The sequence below is a fragment of the Lepeophtheirus salmonis genome, chromosome 5, assembly GCF_016086655.4.
Source record: "Lepeophtheirus salmonis chromosome 5, UVic_Lsal_1.4, whole genome shotgun sequence".
NCBI classification, from domain to species: domain Eukaryota; kingdom Metazoa; phylum Arthropoda; class Copepoda; order Siphonostomatoida; family Caligidae; genus Lepeophtheirus; species Lepeophtheirus salmonis.
In genome coordinates, this window is record NC_052135.2 from 54,182,895 (window position 1) to 54,196,029 (window position 13,135).

Below are 13,135 nucleotides of genomic sequence, written 5' to 3' on the forward strand. Positions count from 1 at the left end.
ATGTTATGTTTAAGTTTGATCCACATAATTCAGCAGAAAATGTACAGTAAGTTCTTCATTATTTATGCTTGTAATAGTATAGAGCGTTTTTATTAGTTCATAAAGAATTTGGCAAAGAGATAAATAAAATATTAATAAAAGAAAAAAGAAAAAAAGAAAAAAGTTAAGTGAAATAAAAAAACGAAACAATTAATGTTAATTTTGTCCTCATTTCTCATCGCGCCGTTGGTGTAGTGGTATCATGTAAGATTCCCATTCTTACGTCCCGGGTTCGATTCCCGGACGGCGCACAAATATTTTTTATTTTATTTTTTATCTTGATATAATGTTAAATATTAGAAATAAAGTTATACTTCATATTATGAATTAAAACATTATTTTAATAGATTTATAATTGATTGTACATATATAAACATACTGTTTTATTTTATATGTATATTTTTGTGTCTTACCTTAAAAAAAAAAAAATTTACGACACTCTTGGTTTATGAGTTTCATGTCATTGTAAATATATGTAAGATACTTTTTCTAGGGAAAAACTATTTGACATTTAAATATGGAACAGGGCTATTCTATTCTTATAGAATAGCTTTTATTACTAGAAAATTTAGTTGTTACTTCAATGACTGACTTTTTTCGTTGTAAATAAAAAAAAATGTTTTAAAAATTAAACATAAAAGGCGTGCCCTATAAAAATACTATCGTGTCATTATGTAATTATTGCAAAATATATCTTCTAAAATAACTCAATTATACAGATAATGCGAATAGCTACATAATTAACTAGTTTTAATTACTTATATGGCTGATGGATAGATAGGGTTGTAAATCCTATTAATTTTTAGTGTGCGATTATCCTTATTCTTTCACTCTTAAGGGGAGAACATCTAATTATAAATTGTAACCATTAGTGTCAATGCTAATGAAAAACGCAGAATCTAAATAACGCAGAGGAGCCATGAGTGTAAGTCCTTGTTGGCCTCATGGTAGAATTGAGGATCAAAAACGGAGTAATTCTTCTCCATCTTTTTCCTTGATAGATAGGTAGGACTTGACTTTATTTCCTTCATCTCAAATCTAATATAATGAAACGTCACGACAACAAAGATGCCCTCTTCTCAAACATTCTTCAAATTGTCAGGGTTACCAAGTTAATTTCGTTTATTGGTTAAAATTTATAATCCTATGAATAACGTAGTAAATCATAAGCATTTTTGTACGTATAAAAAATAAACCCGAAAAAGGACATGGTAACCCTGAAATTTGAAGAATGTTTGGTAAAAGAACAGCTTGGTTGTCATGAATATAAATGTAAATGTCTAGAACCTCATGAGGTTAAATTAAAAATATTTTGACAACTTTGATAGACAACTTATCTGCTAACAGAGATCACTAATGCGTTTGGATTTTCAAAATAAGGACACATGTTTAATAAAAATATTAATATCTTGCAGGTTACCAAATTATACTTTCTTAAAATATGCATACTCACGAGAATTTCCACAATTTTCATATCCCTACACATGATGTTACATTAGATTAGCTGTAAACAGTTATGAGAGGAAGGAAAAGGGAAAAAATCCCACTCGGTATCAAGGAAGGGCATATGCAGGATTTACTTACGATCTTCGATGTTTCTTTGAGTCCAATAGGGACCTACACTTCTAACTCCTCAATGTTGCTCTTTGTCATTCATGAGCAGACGCACTAATGATTACGTTATATTTAGATGTTTGTTCTCTCCTCAATAATGAAAGAAAAATTATAATAGATTTGGAAAATATAAAACACTCTTCAGAATACAACTACAAAAAAAGATGCTTTCATCATTATTTTATTCTTGCAGAGAGAATATTTTAACAAGTTATCATTTGCGAATGGAAGACAAAGAGTAGCGAGTTATATGTGTGAGTCCTTGTTTGAATCAGAGTAGAATCGAGGATCTACATGGGAGTAACTCCTGTATATGTCGTTCGAAATATACCGCATGGGATTTGTGTTTATTTATCTCATTTCATAGCTGTTTGCAGTTAATCTCACGATACGTCATGATATCTAAGCTGTTCTTTTCCAAAAACATATTTTCTAAAGATCAATTATTTATTAAGTTATCCTGTATAACATTTGGTAGGAACTGTATTCAAGATACCTTTATAAATAATTTATTTTGAAATGCTGCAATGTTTTTTATCAATTCTGATTAACTTTAATTGTCTTCGATATGGTAACTTCATTTCGGAATATGGTTCTGACTCGAAATTATACACTTAAAACGTGATCTTGAAAAAAAAGGCATTCAAGGCCATATCTACTGAAATTGAAAATTTGGAGACATGATCTATGTCTTCATTAAGTATATAAACGTGGTGTTTTACCAGGGGGCGAAAATGCTGTGAATAGTGTTAGTATTGCATTCGTTTGGTCTCCTCATTTGTCTTTGCAACAATAAAAGTATCACACTTGTTTTAGATAATATTTTTTACAACTTTACCTATTGCGGTGAGAGTTTTGTATGTCATAAAAATTAACTTTTACATATATGGTGAATTCAACTACAAATTATTTGATTACTTTTTATAGACACTCTTTTAAGATATAAAATTATTAGTGGCTTTTATTTATTTATATTTTAATATACGAAGTTAAACATGTTTATGGGTGTTCAAACGAAGAAGTGCACTTAAATATCCCTCTATGTTTATTTGCAATTTAGGAGGTTCACCCCATAAAACAGAATTTTTTAGTAGATCATTAGTAAGAACTACAGGCAGATGTAAATTGTTCATTGAATATATTTATAAATTGAAATGCATCACATTTTGGAGATTAAAAAATGTTTTTATTCCATACGAGGAGTGTTTGAAAAGTTTATTATATAAATAAAAGCTAGTCACATCTATTGATGCTCCCATTTCTATAACCCGTCACGAAATGACTTCGCTTGGAGAAGAGTGTAGAGTTACAAGGAAACGACTATGTTGATAAATAAAATGAAACATTCAGATCTCTTTCCACAAAAAAATGCACATTAACTCACTCAAACGACTGTTACATAACAACTTCGGATCCAACATGACCGAAACATTGCTGAGTAACTGTCAAGAGACGCTAGACAGATGAGACTGGCTTTTATTTACGACTGCTGTCATCTGTACGTTGAGGCTGGAAACTTTTCAGACCACCCTCATACATGAAACAGTCATTTCAGGTGGAATTGAGATAATTAGTGATGGAAATCGTTATCATTTTATGGATAGCAAAAAAAAGAAACCCAAATCATATGGTAACAGTAACAATTTGATGAATGTTTTAGAGAAGAACAGTATAGCTGTCAAAGCGTTTCATTCCATCTCTTGAAGGAGCTGTGACAAGAGAAGGGGGGTAAGTAAATAAACAAGGACACATACAATAATTTATCGATCCACGATTCTACTTTGAGTCAAACAAGGATTTACAATTATAACTTCACAACAAATCTTTTGTTGTGGGCATGCGCTTTATACTTATAAAGAAGATAAGGAATGGTGCTAATCGGTAGCATTTTGGGCTTATTAAAAAAAGAAACCAAAATCAATATGGTAAGCCTAACAATTTTGAAAAATACTTCAAGGAGAGTAGCTTAGCTGTCATAATATTTCTTTAGATCCCCTATGTGGCGAAGGAAATAAACACAAGTAACACTTCCAATCAATCATTAATTCTATTCTGTGACCAATAAGGACTAATACTTATAACTCTCGATACAAACTTCATTGTTACTTCCTGTCTTTCATGAACTGATGCACAAGTTATCCAGCAGGAGTTATTTGATGTCGATTTTTAATTCTACTTATAACTCTCGAGCAAGCCTGCATTGTTACTTTCTGCCTTCCATGAGAACATGGATTAAATTATCAACTCATAATTTGATGTTCTGTATTCAAGAACATAAGAATGTTGTGAAATTATGTAGAAACTAAAAAACACTCTTCAAATTGCCAACTAGAAAGAAATCTTGCACACGTTCTAGGACATATTTTATACACTTCTATAGATAACATAACTAGAGATGTGCATTTCGTTGAATGGGAGTATAAGTTAGGATGCTCAACTTATTGTACAGCTGCAGTTATATGATTTTGGAGGAATAAAATATATATTACTTCTATAAAGAAGAGAACCTTCAACATTGAAATAGTTGTTCAGAAAAAATAATGTAAAATTATATTTAGCGCATAGATTATTATTTTATTTTGCATTTAAAAAGTTACACTATAATAAGACAGGAATTCCTAACTCAGACCGACATGTTAGCCCGATTACACGATAGGAATAACTGTTTTTAATTTTTAATCTCAAAACTGTTATTTTCCTTCACCGTTTGCCCCACTCTAAGTATAACCTCAATGCATAACCACTTCCTATAATTTCACATTACAAACGAGGATCAGAGGGGGAGAGAAGAGATAATAAACTACTTTGACTTATTATCTTTTATACATAATTATCTTTTTTTTCATGTTCAAATCACTTTCTCATGGAAAGTGACAAATTGTAATTGACAAATAAATTGTTTCATTTTTCTCTTTTTCCTTATTTCCGTTTCCTTTCACTTTACCATGACCCAATTATGCCTTTCTTGGGTAATTAAGTTATCATTATGCACATGGTTTTTTAGAAGTCACAACCTCTAGCATCAAACTGTGAACATAACCTTTTCGATGTTCACACTGATACACAGACTGCGACTTCTAACGTTTGCTTTACAGAATCACTAACATTTGCATCCCTAGGGATAAAAACCATGTAAAAATTTTATCTGGCCATCTTTTTGTAATTTGTAATCTGAAGAGTGAATTTTCTTTTCTTTAGCAGTTCTCATTATTATAGTCCCCTTTTTTTTCCTACTAATTGAATTGTTTTCAAAAACTGATTGAATATTTGTGCATGCTTATAAAATAATTGTAAGTCCTTGTTGGACTCAAAATAGAATTGTGGATCAGCATCGGAATAAATCTTGATAATCTCCTTACTCATTGCCTTTTCCCTCTCCCCCCTTGTTATTCTTTTTCTTCTCCAAAACGAATTTAAAATTGGAAGGATTACAATATGTTTTTATGACATACCCAAAATACACACGATTTTCTATGCATAACCCATCAAAACACAGATGGCAAAGCAATATGCTTTATTGTATCTTATTCAGCATAACTTAATAAAGTTAGCAATTCATCAGCACAGAATTCATATATGACAAAGAAAAAAATATGGTTGATTGAAATCAGGAGAAGTAGAAATGTAGTCAAGTGATCACCTAAAAATCCGATTGTTTCTCCCAAAGACCAGAAATAAATCAGCAGAAAAACAAGTGGATTTCAATAGCGCACAGGATGTAACAAAGTCCATGGGCCCAAGGTTCCACCCAATGTGATGATGTTCTGCTTTCAAACATATTAAGACGAGGCTTACGGTCGGCTATCTGAGTTATGGAAAGCCTTTGTACTGCTCTGGATCAAAGAAATTGCTAGCGACCATCAATGGCAACCGTCTCTTGGCTTAACAGAAGGACAGTGCCTTCTAGAGTGTGTAAAGTATCTGGAATGATCATAAGATCGTTGTTATGATTTCATGTTATGGGACACATGCTGTGGAAAATATAACTATCCTGTATGTAAAAATATAGGGAATCGAAGATCAACTTGTTAACGCTGAGAATTAAAATCATATATAGCTGGAGAGTAAAAATCCCCTCAGATTGCCAAAGGAGGGAACATATTGTACACGTTAAAGTCATATTTTATACAAATCCAACTATGCTCATATATTTATTTAATTACTTTGTTATTCTATTCACATCCCGCAAATACTTGAAAGAGTCTGTTTGGACTCATCTGTATGCATTAGAAGGGAAATATCATGAGGGCAAATATTGTAATCAATACTACAGTTCTACGTCCATCATTATAAAAGTCGAAAAAAGGGAGAAAAATGATGATAAACACAATTATTTGTTTTTATTGTTAAACAAACAAAATGCCAAGAGATGCAGTCTACTTAAATAAGAAATGCATTCGACGAATAATATCTACTCACAAAAAAAGGTGTAATATTTACATAGTTTCTAAAATCAGGAGTTAAGTAGTTACTAGAAATGGTTCAGGATAATACCCGTACCCGGAATGTCAATGTAAAAAAATACTATATATTTTTTGGCAAAAGGGGGTTCTCTGTTTCGGCAGATAATACTAAAAAAAAGGATCCAGATCTTTTCCTTCCTGGTGACTATCGATTTTTCCCGTATATTTCACATATATATTAAGATATCATTATTTTAAGTATCATTTGGAACATACATGCAAATAAAGGAGTTCCTAGCTTTTGAAGACGTCATCATCTGTCTTGAAAACTCTGCAAGAAATCCCTCCGATTACGTCACATCTAGTTAAAAATTGTTTACACTCATCACCGGGCTCGCCGAAATCAATTAAGAAGTTTAAACGTAGTTTGATAAAAATGACGTCATATATTGAAGACCGTAAAATCAACCTGCTTTTCATTGTTATAGTCTTTCGACAAGTGAGGGGCTAATGCATGCCCCACCTCTTTTCAGGTGTTTAGTGTCATCACTCATCAACAAAGATGTCATTTTTGTAATAAAATAACTTAGTATAACGATTAGAAAAGGAAAAATGATTGATGCTTCTGCTCATTTCTAGTTTGTTCATTATTCAATAGCCATCTCGCTCTACAAGGAAGAATTCTCGCTTATCTTTGGTGTAAATGTAAAAAAAAAAAAAAAAAAATATATATATCAATTTGAATATATTTTTTTCCCCTTTCACTCTGCTATTTTGAATGTAGAAGAGTCTCCTCCTTATAGCAGTAGATCACTTTCTTCCCCCAAAATCACAAATGAAGCAGCTGGTAGTAACAAGAGTCTTAATTCAGTAATAAAATAAGTCTAGCTCCCGCCTTCTCCTAGCACTAAAATATTCCTTACAAAAATGCCATCTTTACTCATCAGTAATTTAGTTGCTTTAGTGTTTGAGTTTGTAATTAATGTATCCATTGTATAAATTATGGTATCTAGAAAATATCGTACTTAATATGATGCACTTAAATGATGTATTTTATTTTATGCTTCAAGAAGAAATTAGTAATTTTAAGCTTTTTTTACCCAGATATATTCTTAATTCTCATTTTCTTAATTTTTATCAGAATCACTAAGAGAGGCTATGATGTTTATTTTTTAGCTCTCGGGTTTTAATTTTTAGAAACAAATAAACCATATCACAAAAATTTAAGTACTATGTGATGAACGATCTCACTTTTTGGTAGATATTGGGTTTGTATATTTGTAAAATATACAAACCAGATCTGTGGGCTAAAATACCACTCGTACATCCCTAGTGTCATTTAAAAACACATTACATTTCAATATGGAACATAAGTTTATTAATTAACCATGTCTACCCAAACCAATATATGTAAATATCAGAAACCCTCCGAAGTACAAATGGGGCCTGTCAAGACAAAAGCAAGCTAGAATGATTTTCTTCAAAATTATAAAGTATTCTTCAACAAAGTAATGTAAATTTCCATCAACAAATTATCTTTATAAACCTTTTGCTTGTGCCGCAAATCGCATTTAAAGTAGCCAAAATTATCATCACAATAAAATAATGATAAATTGACATATTGCATTTAAAGGTCCATATGGGGACCAATATAGTCAAATAAATGTTATAAACTATAGTTAAAATTCCTGAACATCACAACCTATTCCACAAATTTGAATAGTAAGAGTATAATTGACTCAAATATGTCTATGAAATATTGGGGTGTATGTATGTAGCGAAGAATGTAACGAAATGACAAAATTTAGGAATTTGGTATGACTGGATATATCTCATTTTTTATTTTATTCCTCTAAACAAAAAATAACCATCAAACTTTAAAAAAAAGGTTCCTCGTTGACATTAAAGGGTATCACGGGAGCGCAAAGTTGAGCTATCACGCATTCTGACCCTTTAAAAATTGCGAATGATAAATAAAAATCAATTTTACCAAAAAATAAAATCCCGGAGAAAAAAATTTACCCCTACCCTTTTTGTTCGGAAAGATTTCTGTGAAAAAAAAATTCTGAAATAAACTTTTTTTTTCTTATTTATAAAAAAAACTTTATGTGCTTTAAAAAATGATATTGCACGATATATAAATGCTAAATGCTTGTAAAGTATTTTGTACATTTGGAGCAAAGAAATCAAAATTTAACATTCTTTATTATTACCTCTTTGTATTTTGAAAAATAGACTTATTAACATGTTTCTTTTATAAAACAACTTCAAATCGAACCAATGTACAAGAGTACTTAATTATAAATGCGATGCAAGTGATTTTTCACAAAGTAGTATTCAAACAGAAACAACAATGGCTACAAGAAGTTTAACTTTGCATTTCTTTTTTGGTCAGCCCAGTGATCTAAATCCAGCAATTCTCCCATCTAAAGAGGATGTCTATAAATCCCTTTTAATTGTAAAGCAAGACTTAAATCAAACTCGTCTTGGTAAATGGTTTAAAAGAGAGGTTTATTTAACAACTGCTGATTTAGTTTTGTAAATATTGGAGCAATTCAGTATTCCTGCAATGAACAAATACTTTGCTACTTGTAAAATTCAAAAAATAGACGAAAAAATTGACAAGAGTTCTAAAAATGGGTTGAAAACGGATAATCCTTTGGTCAAATAGTTTGTTAATGAATGTGAGGAAATGTTTGATATCACTTCATGTCAATGCAAGATAATAAAATTCCAAGAGATAAATGCAAATGTCAAAGAAAGATCCCCCATCAAGAGTGGCAGGCATATATTGATCAAAAAAATAGGGTGGGGATGTTAGGACCTATTGATTGTGTTACTGCCAGAAATAATTTGGATACTGCCAGCAGGAGATAATGTCAAATTGAGCGTGAAAATAACGAAGATAAACGGCTAATGTACCAACATTCTTATAATGAGTCCTTAACGAACTTTTCAGATGTGAAAGATTTCCCTTTGCCTGAAAATGCTGCTGAGAACTTTGAAGAAGAATCTGTGAGGCAATTTAAAAAATCTGACCATATTAAGGGGAGTTACCCTAATCTTGCAATAACAAATTTCGGTTGACAGATACAGCAGTAGCTGCTATATGTAATTCTCTTTTAGAAGATATGGAATTAATTGCGCCCTCAAATATACCAGATAGGTAAAAAGTTAAAAGAGAAAGACATAATTACAGGAAAATTCACGCAAAATCTTCAAAAGAAGAATCAATGAAAATTAAATGCATTGGTTTTGATGGAAAGATCGACCTTACCAAAATGGTTAAACATCAACAAAGAACCAATAGCAGCTTCCTACCAAAAAAATATTTTGCACAGAAAAAGAGGAGCAAATAGTCATTATTAAAGGTACCCTAACATGAAATTGTTTTTATGCTTATTTTTATAAAATATATAGGGGTGGGGAATTGTAACTTTCATGATTTGAAACTAAAAATTTAAATCAACAAGAATAAACTTTCTTATTCTTTTTTGAAATTTAAAATTATACAAACAAATTAATTTTGGTCTTTCCCCCATTTAAGAACCCCAACATGAATACATTGACCATGTTTCACCAAGAAGTGGGAAAGCCGAGGATCAAGCTAGATAAATACTATTGGTTCTAGAAGATCATGAAAGCTTATAATTCATAGTTGCTATCATATGTGATGGTCGCAACACACATGTAGGAATTTGGTCTGGCATTGTAAGGAGGCTTGAACTTTCCATCCAAAGACCCCTTCAATGGCTGGTGTGTCAACTTCATATGAATGAATTGATATTGAAGGAGGCATTCAAACAAATCAATAAATGAAGATTTACAAAAAATGTCAATCGTCAATTTCAGGCCTGCTGTAGAAAGTTAAAAAAAATAATGAAGATATTTTGGCAGATTTAAGTAATGCCCAACACTACCTTTACGATATTGCTTTGGCAATTATGGCATTATTATATACTAACTTATATAGAATAAAAAAAGAAGATATTGACAGGATTTTCTCCTTTTCATAAGTATTTTTAATCTTTTTCGTCTATTATCGCACTAAATCGGGGTGCGCGCAACGTTTGTTTTGCTGTAGAATTAAGGGATTTAACTTTAGCAAAAAATTGCATATCGAGCAATATCATTTTTTAAAGCAAGTAAAGCTTTTTTATAAATAAGAAAAATAAAGTTTATTTCATAATTTTTTTTTACTTTATACAGAAACCTTTCCGGACAAAAAAGGAGGCGGGGGTAAATTTATGTATCGCGATTTTTTAAATTTAGTAAAACGGATTTTAATTAGCTATTTGCAACTTTTGAGGGGTCAGAATACGTGATAGTTCAATTTTGGGCTCCTGTGATACTCTCTAGTGGACATGTTTCCATTAGAAAATCCGTAAAATGTCGAGAAATTAAATTAAATTAAATTTAGTATTATTTCCATAAAATTATCAATTTGAATCAAGTTACAGGATTTTTATTTCGTAAGTGTTCTTGGTATAATATATATAATAAACAATTTTTCTCTAACTTTAAAACACTTTGAATGAAAATATATATTACATTTTTAACACATAAATTAACTTTTATAGCACAAAATTAACATTTTTTACCATTGTCATCTTTATATACAAGATCAAGTGGTAAATCTGACAATATTTTCAATACTCCGCGTACTTTGTTTATTATGTAAGTATCCTCCTTGAGAATAGTGGGCCCAAATTTTATAACCAAAACGAATAGGTTTTCTTCAAATGAACAGTTGGAGGTAGTGTCTTCTCTAATATGGAACTTTACTTACGTCTATTGCTGAATATTCAGGCGTCTAAATCCTCAAAGAATGGCATCAGTTTCGCTGTAGTGTCTGACTTTTTGACTTTTGTGTTGTCTATAAAATGAATATACATATAGTATTTAAGAATCGATCTCGACTAATATTATTGGCCAAAATATGAGGAACAACTTGAGACTTGGATCAGTATCTTGTCTTATCCAGTGAAGAGGATATGTTTAATAAAAAAAGGCCACCAATAAAAACAAAGAGCTCATATTATGGCGAATCCAAGGTGGTGTTGGGTTAGATTGTGTACCTATTAATTTCAAGAATGATGAGATCTCTCAGGTCCTGGTCAAAGAAAGACAAAAATACTTCTATTGATTCTCCAATGAGAGGGATGTTTCTTCGATGTTGAAAGATGTAGGGATAAGAAAATCTGTTTCTTATTTTCTTCCATTTTAAATCTCTTTCATTTCTTTTGCGTTTTTTTGTATTACTAAATATTTCCTCCTCATTGCCATCACTGTGACGAAGAAAACATGGAGCTGAAAGAATACCCCTTTCGAGACTGTATAAACCTTCGTCTTCAGAATTGTCCTGATCTGACCCATCCTTTTCAGGGAATCCAAGATTTATTACCTCCACATTAACATCTGACAGAGTTTCCAGCAATCCCAACATCTCATCAGCATTTAAACTGCAATTGAGACGATCAAATCAAAAATGTAGGAACTCAATGTTATAAAAAAGTATAGAAGTAAAATCATTCTTTTTGGATGAAGGGGTCGTACTTTATTGTTAAAAAAAATAAATATATACATAATTATGCATGTAATTTTTTTTACACTAATTGAGAGATGTACATCCTGTCGTTAGGAATGCAGCATTTTAAAATAGTTACTTATGATATGTATAGCAAAAAAACTAAATGACTTACTTTTTACCCTTGAACAAATTCTTGGACGCGATTACAAACAATAAACTGACTGATAATGCAAAAATTATACACCAAATCATATTCATCCTTTATAACTTTTGATTACCAACGTACTCCGGAACCACGTTTACAAATATGTAAATATGAAATATGTCATTGAGTATTTAAATGCCCCTTCGTCATTAATGGGTTAAAATATCCTGCCAAAAAATAAATATATCTTTTGGTACCATGTATTACACGCATTTATTTTGATGTTTCTCATCATTTTTATTAATTAAATCCTGTTTTTTTTATATACCAAGTGTCTAAAATACTATTATCAAATATACCTTTATTGTTCATTTATACAAAATAAACACCCCATTATACCAATTTATAATTTTGGAGAATTTTGAAAAACTATCTTATGTAACTTTTAATACCACTTTTAATGATCTAGATATTTTAGATTGATGTCAGTTTTTCAGTCATTATCAATAGCTAATTCTCAATATTAATAACCTTTCAATGATATTGGAATTAACTATTACACCTTTTGTAATAAAAATAAAGGATTATGTGGTAAAGATTTAAAAAAGTAATAATGCAAGATGTAATAAGAAACAAACAATAAATAACATTTCAGTTTGTTAAAACTTGGAAAATAACGTCTAAAAATGCTACACGTCTGCTACTATTAAATTCCTTGTTCCTTCTTCTGAATTACTAATCAGATTTGCCAACTATTTGGGACATATTGAAATGCTATCAGAACGTTATATAGGACTTTTAAATAAGTACGCTACTACATTTATGATAGATGATGGTCTTGTATTTGTACTTGCTACATGAAAACGAGGAAATTTTAATCTTATCCGCACAATTTGTGCTTTAGCCATTGGAAGATTTAAGCTGAAATGCGATATTCATAAAAAATCAGTGGAAAACGGAAAAAATCCTTTGGATTTTTGAATTTTTTGGGTATGGACTTGACTGATTATTCGACATTCTTACATGTAATTGTCCTTAGGTACATTAGACATATACATAAAGTAAGAAATATATAAGGATGTTCTCCTTTTCTTGAATTTTATTCAAAATTGTTTTTATTTTGACGCACCATAAATGTATGAGGCTGTTCAACTAATAGCAATTACTCCAATCAAGAACAACGCTTGTGTATCTAATAACTTAGTAGACATATCACACCTTAGTAAACCTTGAGTTCAACACTTAAGATTCCAACCATGTGCATAGGATTAATTAACAGCAAAGTGAATAGGACTCAATACTAATTAGTCATAGGTTGTATGTGTGTGTAGCTCTCATACTAAGGTCAAGGATTAAGGAGGAGTACACTCCCATATATTCCTGAGTATTTATACGAGTTTGTTG

General features: G+C 30.8%; 1 non-coding gene across 1 annotated transcript; it reads left to right on the top strand.

Annotated features, from left to right (window-relative positions):
- Positions 1–219: 219 nt before the first annotated feature.
- TRNAG-CCC (transfer RNA glycine (anticodon CCC)) lies at positions 220–290 on the top strand. Its single transcript has one exon. It is a non-coding gene; the product is annotated as a tRNA-Gly (tRNA).
- Positions 291–13,135: the final 12,845 nt, after the last annotated feature.